Here is a 12009-nt window from a genome sequence, read left to right as displayed (position 1 = left end):
GTATCCTAATTCTGGCTCTTCCACTTGTCTGCTGTGTGACTTTGGGCAAGTCACTTCATGTCTCTGTGCCTCATTTACCTCATCTGTAAAATCGCTGTGGGCAGGGAATGTGTTGTTGTTTTGTACTTTCCCAAGAGCTTAGTACAGTGCTTTGCACACAGCAAGCACTCAATAAGTACGATTGAATAAAAGAACGAATGGGGCTGGGGGAAAGGGATGACAGGGGCTGAGAATTGGGTCCAGACTGGGTTTGTGTTTGGGATGTTGCCTCTCAGTCAATCATTCAATTAGTGGTATTAATTGAGCACCTACTGTGAGCAAAGCTCTATACTCTGTACTTGCCCCATCCTTCAACAGACCCAGCACGCAGACCTAACTTTGACTTTCTATTCCTTTTCTTTGATAGTATTTGTTAAGCACTTACTAAGTGCCAGGCACAATACTGAGCCAGGGGGTAGATACAAATTAATCAGGTTGGACACAGTCTATGTCTCACATGGGGTTCACAGTATGAATCCCCATTTTACAGATGAGGTAGCTGAGGCACAGAACAGTTAATGGATTTGCCCAGGGTCACACAGCAGAAAATTACCAAGAGGCGTGTTCACGGAGCCTGCAATGTCCTGAAGTCCCTTGGTCAGTCTTCCATTTTCATTCATTCTTTCATTCAATAGCATTCATTAAGCACTTACTGTATGTAGAACACTGTACTAAGCACTTATCAAAGTATAATGCAATAATAATAATAATAATGATAATGGCATTTATTAAGTGCTTACTATGTGCAAAGCACTGTTCTAAGCGCTGGGGTAGATACAAGGTAATCAAGTTGTCTAACGTGGGGCTCACAGACTTAATCCCCATTTTACAGATGAGGTAACTGAGGCACAGAGAAGTTAAGTGACTTACCCAAAGTCACACAGCTGCCAAGTGACGGAGCTGGGATTTGAACCCATGACCTCCGACTCTAAAGCCCGTGCTCTTTCCACTGAGCCACGCTGCCCACAATGAGCTCACAGTCTAGAGACAGGGAGACAGACATCGATACAAATAAATGGATATCTATATAAATAAATGAAATTACAGATATATACTTAAGTGGGGCTGGGAGGCGGGGAAGAGTGAAGAGAGCAAATCAGGGCAATGCAGAAGGGAGTTGGAGATGAGGAAAGCTCACGTTTAGTCAGGGAAGGCCTCTTGGAGGAGATGTGCTTTTAGTAAGGCTTTAAAGCAGGGGGAGTAATTGTCTGGCAGAGTTGAGGAGGGAGGATATTCTAGGCCAGAGGTAGGATGTGGGCCAGGGGTCATTGGCGAGACATTCACAGTGGAGGCACTGTGAGAAGGAACAGAGGAGCGAAGCAGGTGGGATGGGTTGTAGAAGGAGAGAAGCAATGTGAGGTATGAGGGGGAAAGGTGTTGGAGAGCTTTAAAGCCAATGGTGAGGAGTTTTTGTTTGATACAGAGGAGGATAGGCAAGCACTGTGAGCCCACTGTTGGGTAGGGACTGTCTCTATATGTTGCCAATTTGTACTTCCCAAGCGCTTAGTACAGTGCTCTGCACATAGTAAGCACTCAATAAATACGATTGATGATGATGATGATGATGATTTATGAGGAGGGGGCAGTGACATGTCCTGTATGTTTCTGTAGAAAGATTACCCAGGCAATGGAGTGAAATATGGACTGGAGTGGGGAGAGACAAGATGTTGGGAAGTCAGAAAGGAGTAATCTAAGCGGGATAGGATGAGTGATTGTATAAACACACTTCGGATGGAGAGAAAGGGCAGATTTTAATGATGTCGTGAAGGTGGGGCCGACAGGATTTGGTGATGGATTGAATATGTGGGTTGAACGAGAGAGAGGAGTCAAGGAGAACACCAAGGTTTTGATTGGTCAATCAATCAATCGGTTGCATTTACTGGCAGAGCACAACTGTGTGCAGAGAACTGTACTAAGCAGTTGGGAGAGTAATAATAATAATGGTATTTGTTAAGCACTTAATATTTTCCAAGAGCTGTACTAAGCACTGTACAAGAGAAACAGATATAATACAATAGAGTTGATAGACAATTTCCCTTCCCACAAAGAATGTACATTGATTCTGGGTGGGTTTTTTTTTAATGCTATTTGTTAAACCCTTACTATGTGTCAAACACTGTTCTAAGCACTGGGGTAAGTCAAGTTAATTATGGTGGAGATAGTCCCTGTCCCACATGGTGTCCACAATCTAAGTAGGAGGAAGAACCGAAAAACTGAGTCACAAAGGATTTGTTGCTTGCCCATTGTCACCCAGAAAGCATCTGGCAGAGGTGGGATTAGAACCCAGGTCTTCTGACTCTCAGGGCCATGCTCTTTCCGCTAAGCCACACTGCCATTTGGGAAGAAAAGAAGTGAATCTGACATACAACCAGGACCTGTTTGCAAGAGCATTTGGCAAAGATTAGATCTCCTCATATTTGGATCGTCAGCCAATCCATTAATTATATTTATTAGCACTAACTTGGTGCAGAGCACCGTACTAAGCACTCGAGAGAGTACAGTACATCTGTGTTGGTAGATATGCCTCCTGCCCTCAAAAAGCTTCGAATCAATCAATCAATTAAATGGTAATAATAATAATGATAATAATAATAATAATGTTATTTATTAAGTGCTTACTATGTGCAAAGCACTGTTCTAAACGCTGGGGTAGGTACAAGGTAATCAAGTTATCCCACGTGGGGCTCACAGACTTAATCCCCATTTTCCAGATGAGGTAACTGAGGCACAGAATAATAATAATAATAATGATAGTGTTTGTTAAGTGCTTACTATGTGCAAAGCACTGTTCTAAGCACTGAGGAGGATACAAGGTGATCAGGTCGTCCCACGTGGGGCTCACAATCTTAATCCCCATTTTACAGATGAGGTAACTGAGGCCCAGAGAAGTGAAGTGACTTGCCCAAAGTCACACAGCTGACAAATGGCAGAGCCGGGATTTGAACCCATGACCTCTGACTCCAAAGCCCGGGCTCTTTCCAGTAGCCACGCTGCTCACTAGGCCCTTACTGTGTGCAGAACCCTGTGCTCAGCGCTCGGTAGAGTACAAGTCAACAGGGTTAGTATACATAAGCCATGATCCAATCCTCTCCATACTATAATTGAAGCTTTCTTCAGGATATTGTAAGCAACGCAGCTCTATTCCTTCAGTTATAAAACTATGTCAACAACTGGGCAGTAATGATATTTGTTGAGCTCCTAATGCGGTCAATGCACTGTACTAAGCTCTTGGGAAAATACAAGAGAAACATAAGATATGTGCTCTGCCCACAGAGATTTTCCATTTCAACATGAGACACACTTAAAAATATCTACAAGCAGTTGGAGAGGACAGAATCCATTTTTAATGAGAAGCAGCGTGGTTCAGTAGAAAGAGCCCTGGCTTGGAAGTCATATGTTTTGTTTTGTTAGTCTGTCTTCCCCTTCTAGACTGTGAACCCACTGTTGGGTAGGGACCGTCTCTATATGTTGCCAACTTGGACTTCCCAAGCGCTTAGTACAGTGTTCTGCACACAGTAAGCGCTCAATAAATACAATTGAATGAATGAATGAATGAATAAGGTCATGGGTTCTAATCCTGACTCTGCCACTTGTCAGCTGTGTGACTTTGGGCAAGTCACTTCATTTCTCTGTACCTCAGTGACCTCATCTGTAAAACAGGGGTTAAGACTGTGAGCCCCATGTGGGACTACCTGATTACCTTGTATCCCCCAGTGCTTAGAACAGTGTTTTGCACATAGTAAGCACTTAACAAATGACATTATTATTAGTAGTAGTAGTAGTATTTGTTATGTGCAGGAGTAGATACAAGTTAATTAGATTGGACATAGTCACTGTCCCACTAGGGCTCACAGTCTAAGTATGAGGAAAAACTTTTTTTTTGTTTTTTTGTCTTTAATAATATTGATGGTATTTGTTAAGCACTTACTATGTACATAGCACTGTTCTAAGCGCTGGGGAGGTTACAAACTGATCAGGTTGTCCCATGTGGGGCACACAGTCTTAATCCCATTTTACAGATGAGGGAACTGAGGCCCAGAGAAGTTAACTGACTTCATTCATTCATTTCAATCATATTTATTGAGTGCTTAGTGTGTGCAGAGCACTGTACTAAGCGCTTGGGAAGTACAAGTTTGCAACATAACTTGCCCAAAATCATACAGCTGACAAGCGGTGGAGCTGGGATTTCATCAATCGTATTTATTGAGCGCTTACTGTGTGCAGAGCACTGTATTAAGTGCCTGGGAAGTACAAGTTGGGATTGGGTCATGGGATTTGAACCCATGACCTCTGACTCCAAAGCCCAGGCTCTTTCCACTGAGCCACGCTGCTTCTCAAGTAAGTGCTTAACAAGTAATAGTACTTGTTAAGCACTTACTGTGTTTCAAACACTTTTCTAAGCACTGGGGTAGATGCAAGATAATCACTGTGGACTAAGTCCCTGTCTCAGATGAGACTCTTGATCTGAGCAGGAGGGAAATCAGGTATTGAATCCCCATTTTACAGTTGAGGAAACTGAGGCACATAGTAAATAAGTGATTAACCCAAAGTCATACAGCAGGCAACTGGCAGAGCCAGGTTTAGAATCAAAGACTCCTGATTTCCAGGACTATTTGCTCTTTCCATCAGGTCATGCTGCTCACCAGCATGGTATTGAATCCAATGTTTAATAAAACTTACTTAAATATACAAGTGCTGACCATGGATTTCCATTAATTAATTAATAAGGCACATTTATTGAGAGCTAACTGGGTGCAGAGCCTTGTATTAAGCACTTGCGAGGGTACAATATGACAGATTCGGTAGATAACAGATTTGGTAGATAAGTTCCCTTTCCAGAAGGAGCTTGAAGTCTAAAGGGGGAGGCGGACATTAAAATAAATTATTAATATGTACACACGTGCTGTGGGGTTGAAGGTGGGGTGAATAAAGGTAAAAAATGCAAATACACGGGTCACAGAAAGGCGAGGGAGTGGGAGACATGATGGCTTAGTTGGGAAAGGCCTCTCAGAGAAGATGTGACTTTAACTGGGCTTTAAAGATAGGAAGAATGATTGGCAAATATGAAGGGGGAAAGAGTTCCAGGCCAGAGGAAGTAGGGGGTCATTGGAAAAATAGTTGAGATTGAGGTACAGTGAGTAGCAAAATGAGAATGCTGGAGTGTCGAATTAAATCAGTAAGGTAAGATAGGAGGGAGCTAGGTGATTGAGTGCTTTAAAGCTGATGTTAAGGAGTTTCTGTTTGACACGGAGTTGGATGGAGGTTCTTGAGGAGCGGGAAACAAGGACTGAACATTTTGTAGGAAAATAATCCCATCAGCAGAGGGAAGTATGGACCGGAGTGGAAAGAAAAAGGAGGAAGGAGGTCAGCAAGAAGGTAGATTCAATGGTCAAGGCAAAAAGTTGGATCAATAATAATAATGATGGTATTTGTAAAGCGCTTACTGTGTGCCAAGCACTGTTCTAAGCACTGGGGCAGATATAAGGTAATCAGGTTGTCCCATGTGGGGCTCACAGTCTTAATCCCCATTTTACAGATGAGGGAACGGAGGCACAGAGAAGTTAAGTGACTTGCCCAAAGTCACACAGCTGAGAGGTGGCAGAGCCGGTATTAGAACCCATGACCTCTGATCCCAAGCCCGGGCTCTGTCCACTGAGCCACGCTGCTTCTCAACGTGGAAGCAGTTGTATGGAGAGGAAAAGGAGATTCTAGAGATGTGGTGAAGGTAAAACCAACATCAAAATGCCAGTGCCAGAGACAGCTGTTGGTTTGTTGGTAAATTAGTTGGGTTAGGCTTGTTAGAGATGAAGGGATTTTCGGAGGGCTTTGCAGGTGGGAGGACCGAGGTCTGGGGATTTAGGGACCATTCATTCATTCAGTCGTATTTATTGAGCGCTTACTGTGTGCAGAGCACTGTACTAAGCGCTTGGGAAGTACAAGTTGGCAGCACATAGAGATGGTCCCTACCCAACAGTGGGCTCACAGTCTAGGAGCAAAGGAGGGTGATCTATGTCTGGGGCATCAGTTTGGGCAGAAGTGTTGGAAGAAGACAAGATGAGTGTATGTGATTAGTGTAGGTAATTAGTCCTTTCAAAAAGCAGGTCGGTCAGACTCCGCTGGAAGCCTAATGTCTAATTGACACAATGTTTCTGTTTTTTCTGTCTCTTGGTTTTCCTCTCCGCCTTCTCTCTTTCCCCATCCACTGCCCCCCGGGAGACCCTCCAGAATAGTCTTCCCAGGCCAGGGTGACCTATTACAAGGAGAGGAGGGGATGCCAGTCCTGTCAGTCAGCGGCTGCCAATCAAGAAGCCCCCAGAGCCAAACAGGGGGTTGGCACACAAGGGAAAGCAATCTCATGGCAAGATAATCCCCTGCCTCCATGGAGGAACACAATCCAAGTTTTCCAGCCCCTCCAGGCTGCAAACTGAGGCGACTAACATTTGCACCCTTCACAATCATGTGGGATCTGTTAGCTTTGGTTTTAGGTTTTTCAAAAGCTGCTGGGCGCTTTGCCTTGTGTAGACACTATCATCGTTATTATCTGTGTCTTTATGATTTCATGTGTCCCTCTGATTGTTTCCAGCTTTCGGATCCCTCGCTTGCTGCAAAAGTTAGCCTGGTTCACGGTGTAAAATGAATGAGAATGGCTTAATGGCAAGTGAGATGTGTAATTACTAGTGAAAATACTAGTCACAGCACACCAAATCTATGTTATTTCAGACCTCTGGTGCTCACTGCCATAGATTGAATCATCTTTAAAGCACTGCCAGGTGTGGAAGGAGAGTTGATTCACATAATTAGACTAGCAGCATGGCCTAGTGAATAGAGCACAGACCTGTAGGTCAGATCATCAATCGTATTTATTGAGCGCTTACTATGTGCAGAGCACTGTACTAAGCGCTTCAGATGGACCTGTGTTCCAGTTCTGACCCCACCGCTTGTCTGCTGTGTGACCTTGAGCATTTCATTTCACTTTTCGGCACCTCAGTTAACTCACCCTATGGGGATTAAACCTGAGAGCTCCATGTGGGGCAGGAACTGTGTCCAACAATATTTGCTTGTATCCATCCCAGTGCTTAGTAGTGTCTGGCACATAGTAAGGGTTTAACAAATACCACCATTATTATTATAATCTTAATTGCATATAGGGTCAAGAAGTGGGAAAAGATTGTGTAATTGGGGTTTTTCTGTTTAGAACTTTTACCTCAAACTAGTGAAGGGTGAATCTTTGAATGTTTAGACTTTATGTTGGTGTTGAGACCTCAAGATTCCCAGATTCAACTGTTATTCGCACATGAGGCTTCCAGATTAGTCTAAAATTCAAACAGAAGCATGTTAGAGCCCTAGATTTTCAAACACTTCTGCTTCTGGTCACAACTAGAAACACTAGCCAAGACCCCATGTGGATTTCACCCAGCCAACGGGGAAGCCAAGTATGCATTTTGAGCAATGGAAAATGTGACTTCCATTGTGAACTCTTAAATAGTACATTGGAAAAGAGTCTTAACCCATTCAAACCAGTGCAGTCAACCTTGTCACACTGTTGGAAGCAGAGTGGCCTGATGGAAAGAGTACAGGCCTGGAAATCAAAGGATCTGAGTTCTAATCCCTGCTCTGCCACTTAATAATAATAATAATAATAATAATGATAATAGCATTTATTAAGTGCTTACTATGGGCAAAGCACTGTTCTAAGTGCTGGAGAGGTTAAAAGGTTGTACCACGGGGGGCTCACAGTCTTCATCACAATTTTACAGATGAGGTAACTGAGGCACAAAGAAGTTAAGTGACTTGCCCAAAGTCATACAGCAGAGAAGCGGCAGAGTCAGGATTTGAACCCATGACCTCTGACTCTAAAGCCCCTGCTCTTTCCATTGAGCCACGCTGCTTCTCAGTAGCAAGAATCATTTTAGATTCAAGGGAAGAGAACCAGGCCCTGATCAATCAATCAATCAATCGTTCGTATTTATTGAGCACTTACTGTGTTCAGAGCACTGTACTAAGCACTTGGGAAGTACAAGTTGGCAACATATAGAGATGGTCCCTACCCAACAGCAGGCTCACAGTCTAGAAGGGGGAGACAGAGAACAAAACCAAACATATTAACGAAATAAAATAAATCCATCTGTTTCCGGGAGACAGACCACTTAGATGCCAAAGCCACCAGATGGTTAGCCCCCTTGGTAGGCCTCATAACAGGAAGGGCAAGGAACTCAAGAATTCTACTGAATCTCCTAAATTGAAAACTCCTTGAGAGTAGGGGGATCATGGCTTGGGAGTCAGAGGTCATGGTTTCTAATCCCGGCTCCGCCACTTGTCAGCTGTGTGGCTTTGGACAAGTCACTTAACTTCTCTGTGCCTCAGTTACCTCATCTGTAAATGGGGATGAAGACTGTGAGCCCCATGTGGGACAACCTGATTACCTTGTATCTACCCCAGTGCTTAGAACAGTGCTAGGCAAATAACATCATCATTATTATTTTTATTATTATTATATCAATTAACCATATTGTGCCCCCACAAATGCTTTTAGGGAGTGCCTTCTGCACAGAAGAAGTGCTCAGTAAATGCCATTGATTAATGATGATGATTATGGTATTTGTTAAAGTGTGTACTATCAAGCACTGTACAAAGTGAGAACTTTGAACTTCTCACTTCTCCCAAAGTGAGAAGCAGTGTGGTTCAGTGGAAAGTACCCGGGCTTTGGAGTCAGAGGTCATGGATTCAAACCCCAGCTCCGCCAATTGTCAACTGTGTGACTTGAGGCAAGTCACTTAACTTCTCTATGCCTCAGTTCCCTCATCTGTAAAATGGGGATGAAGACTGAGAGCCCCCAGTTGGACAACCTGATTACCTTGTATCTACACCAGTGCTTAAAACAGTGCTTGGCACATAGTAAGTGCTTAACAAATACCAACATTATTTATTTATTATTATATCCACTGATGTACATATATATATATGTATACTTTACCTGTACTTTTATATATGTATATATATACAGTTTTGTATATTGTATATATGTATATAATTGAAGAAAATAACATCTGCTTTCAAACAGCTCACTAGGATTTTTATAGATCAAGAAGCAACTCAACTCAAAGAGAAAAGAGTGCTATAAATAAAATCAATCAAACCACAGTATTTACTGAACACTTACAGTCCTAAGAATTTTAGAATGTGCAAAAGAGATAGTAGATGTGATCCCTGACCTCAGGGAGTTTACCAGCTAATGGGGGAAATAGACATTAAAATAATTGAGAGGTAGGAAGACACAATACAGTATCCAGATATATTCAGGAGGGTTGTGAGGTGAGTAGCCAGGTGTTTAGTTGATATACAAATGCTGAAACTGGGGGAGCGGGGGGAATAAGGTGGGGAGATGAGAGATTAATCAGGGAAGGCTTCTTGGAGATGCCTCTTAGAGAAGCAGCATGGCTCAGTGGAAACAGCCCGGGCTTTGGAATCAGAGGTCATGGGTTCAAGTCCGGGCTCCGACAATTGTCAGCTGTGTGACTTTGGGCAAGTCACATCACTGCTCTGGGCCTCAGTTCCCTCATCTGTAAAATGGGGATTAAGACTTTGGGACAACCTGATCACCTTGTAACCTCCCCAGTGCTTAGAACAGTGCATTGCACATAGTAAGCACTTAATAAATGCCATCATTATTATTATTATGGGATTGCAAAAAGGATTTAAGGACAGTGAGTGCAGTGGTTGGCTGGATGTGAAGAGGAAGGGAGTTCCAGGCAAAAGGGCGGAAGGGTGAGTGTGAGGAAGAGTTCAGTGCCAGGAGAGACGAGAAAAAGTCACACGGAGTAGGCTGCCATGAAAGAAACAAAGTCTGAAGCCTGGGTTGTAATGGGACTCGAACAAGGATAGGTAGGGGAAAGAGAGTCATTCGGGTGCCTTAAAGTCGATGGTGAAGAGTTCCTGCTTCATGAGGAGATGGATGGGCAACCATTGGATTTTTTTTTTCTTGTTTTGAGGTGTGGGGAGACATGTGCAGAGCAATGTTTTAGATAAATGATCTGGATAATAGAGTGAAGGAAGATGGCAAGAGAAGCAGCGTGGCTCAGTGGTAAGAGCATGGGCTTTGGAGTCAGGGGTCCTGGGTTCAAATCCCGGCTCCACCAATTGTCAGCTGGGTGACTTTGGGCAAGTCACTTCACTTCTCTGGGCCTCAGTTACCTCATCTGTAAAATGGGGATCAAGACTGTGAGCCCCCCATGGGACAACCTGATCACCTTGTAACCTCCCCAGCACTTAGAACAGTGATTTGCACATAGTAAGTGCTTAATAAATGCTATCATCATCATTATTATTATTATTATTATTATTATGGCAATGTTGGCAACTGTGATGGAAACAAATGGATGTGGGAAGTCCCCATCCCCTTCACCTTACCTCCTTCCCCTCCCCACAGCACCTGTATATATGTTTGTACATATTTATTACTCTATTTTAGTTGTACATATTTACTATTCTATTTATTTTATTTTGTTAATATGTTTTGTTTTGTTGTCTGTCTCCCCCTTCTAGACTGTGAGCCCACTGTTGGGTTGAGACCGTCTCTATATCTGGCCAACTTGTACTTCCCAAGCGCTTAGTACAGTGCTCTGCACACAGTAAGCACTGATTCATACGATTGAATGAATGAAAATGGATTTGGGAGGGAAGATGAGAAGCTCAATTTTGAAAGTGTTGAGGTCCTGGTGAGCCCACTGTTGGCAGGGATTGTTTCTCTTTGTTGCTGAATTCTACTTTCCAAGCTCTTAATACAGTGCTCTGCACACAGTAAGCATTCGATAAATACGATTGAATGAATGAATCCATATAGAGATGTCCTGGAGGCAGGAAAAGATGTGAGAATCAGAGAAGGAAAGAGGTCGGGACTAGCGAGATAGATCCGGGAGTCCAACTTGTACTTCCCAAGCGCTTAGTACAGTGCTCTGCACACAGTAAGTCTCAATAAATATGATTGATTGATTGATTGATCGATTGAGTCATCCAAATAATGGTGGGAGCTTAAGCCGTGGGAGCAGACGAACTCCCCGAGGGAGTGTGTTTAGATTGAGAATGAATGGGGACCCAGAACTGAGCCTTGAGGGATCTTCACAGCTAGGGGCTTGGACCAAGCGCTTAGTACAGTGCTCTGCACACAGTAAGCGCTCAATAAATACGATTGATTGACATTGAGAAAGAGCTGGTGAAATACAAGGCATCCATGTGAACAGAAAATAGTTAATCGACTTCATAATAATAATGATAGTCTCGTCTTATGCCGTCGAGTCGTCTCCAACCCCTAGCGACGCCATGGACACGTCGCTCCCAAAATGCCCCACCTCCCTCTTCAGTTGTTCTGGTAGCATATCCATAGGGTTTTCTTGGTAAAAATACAGAAATAGTTTACCACTGCCTCCTTCTGCACAGTGAACTTGAGTCTCGGCCCTCAACTCTCTCCCACAATACCGCTGCCCAGCACAAGTGAGTTTTGTAGCAGATGGCCTGCCACTCTCTAGCCACTGCCCAAGCTAGGAATGGAATGGACAGGCCTCTGCTTCACTCTCCCTCCTGTAGTCGAGACTGGTAGAGTATTGGAAACTCTCCAGCTGCAACTCTGAGAGGGGATTGATGATAGTGGTGTTTGTTAAACACTTACTATATACCGAGCACTGTCCTAAATCCTGGGGTAGATAATGATAATTGTGGTACTAGTTCAGCACTTCCTATGTGCCAAGCACCATTGTAAGCACTGGGGTAATAATAATAATCATGGCATTTATTAAGTGCTTACTATGTGCAAAGCACTGTTCTAAGCGCTGGGGAGGTTACAAGGTGATCAGGTTGTCCCACGTGGGGCTCACACTCTTCATCCCCATTTTACAGATGAGGGAACTGAGGCACAGAGAAGTTAAGTGACTTGCCCTTCCCCTTCTAGACTGTGAGCCCACTGTTGGGTAGGGACCG

At 43.6% G+C, this 12009-nt stretch overlaps 1 non-coding gene across 1 annotated transcript; it reads right to left on the bottom strand.

The window, feature by feature from the left end:
- Positions 1 to 11531: 11531 nt before the first annotated feature.
- LOC119926287 lies at positions 11532 to 11669 on the bottom strand. Its single transcript, XR_005450175.1, has one exon. It is a non-coding gene; the product is annotated as a small nucleolar RNA SNORA7 (small nucleolar RNA).
- Positions 11670 to 12009: the final 340 nt, after the last annotated feature.

This window comes from Tachyglossus aculeatus, chromosome 3, assembly GCF_015852505.1.
Source record: "Tachyglossus aculeatus isolate mTacAcu1 chromosome 3, mTacAcu1.pri, whole genome shotgun sequence".
NCBI classification, from domain to species: domain Eukaryota; kingdom Metazoa; phylum Chordata; class Mammalia; order Monotremata; family Tachyglossidae; genus Tachyglossus; species Tachyglossus aculeatus.
This window is presented reverse-complemented; position numbering and strand designations above follow the sequence as displayed.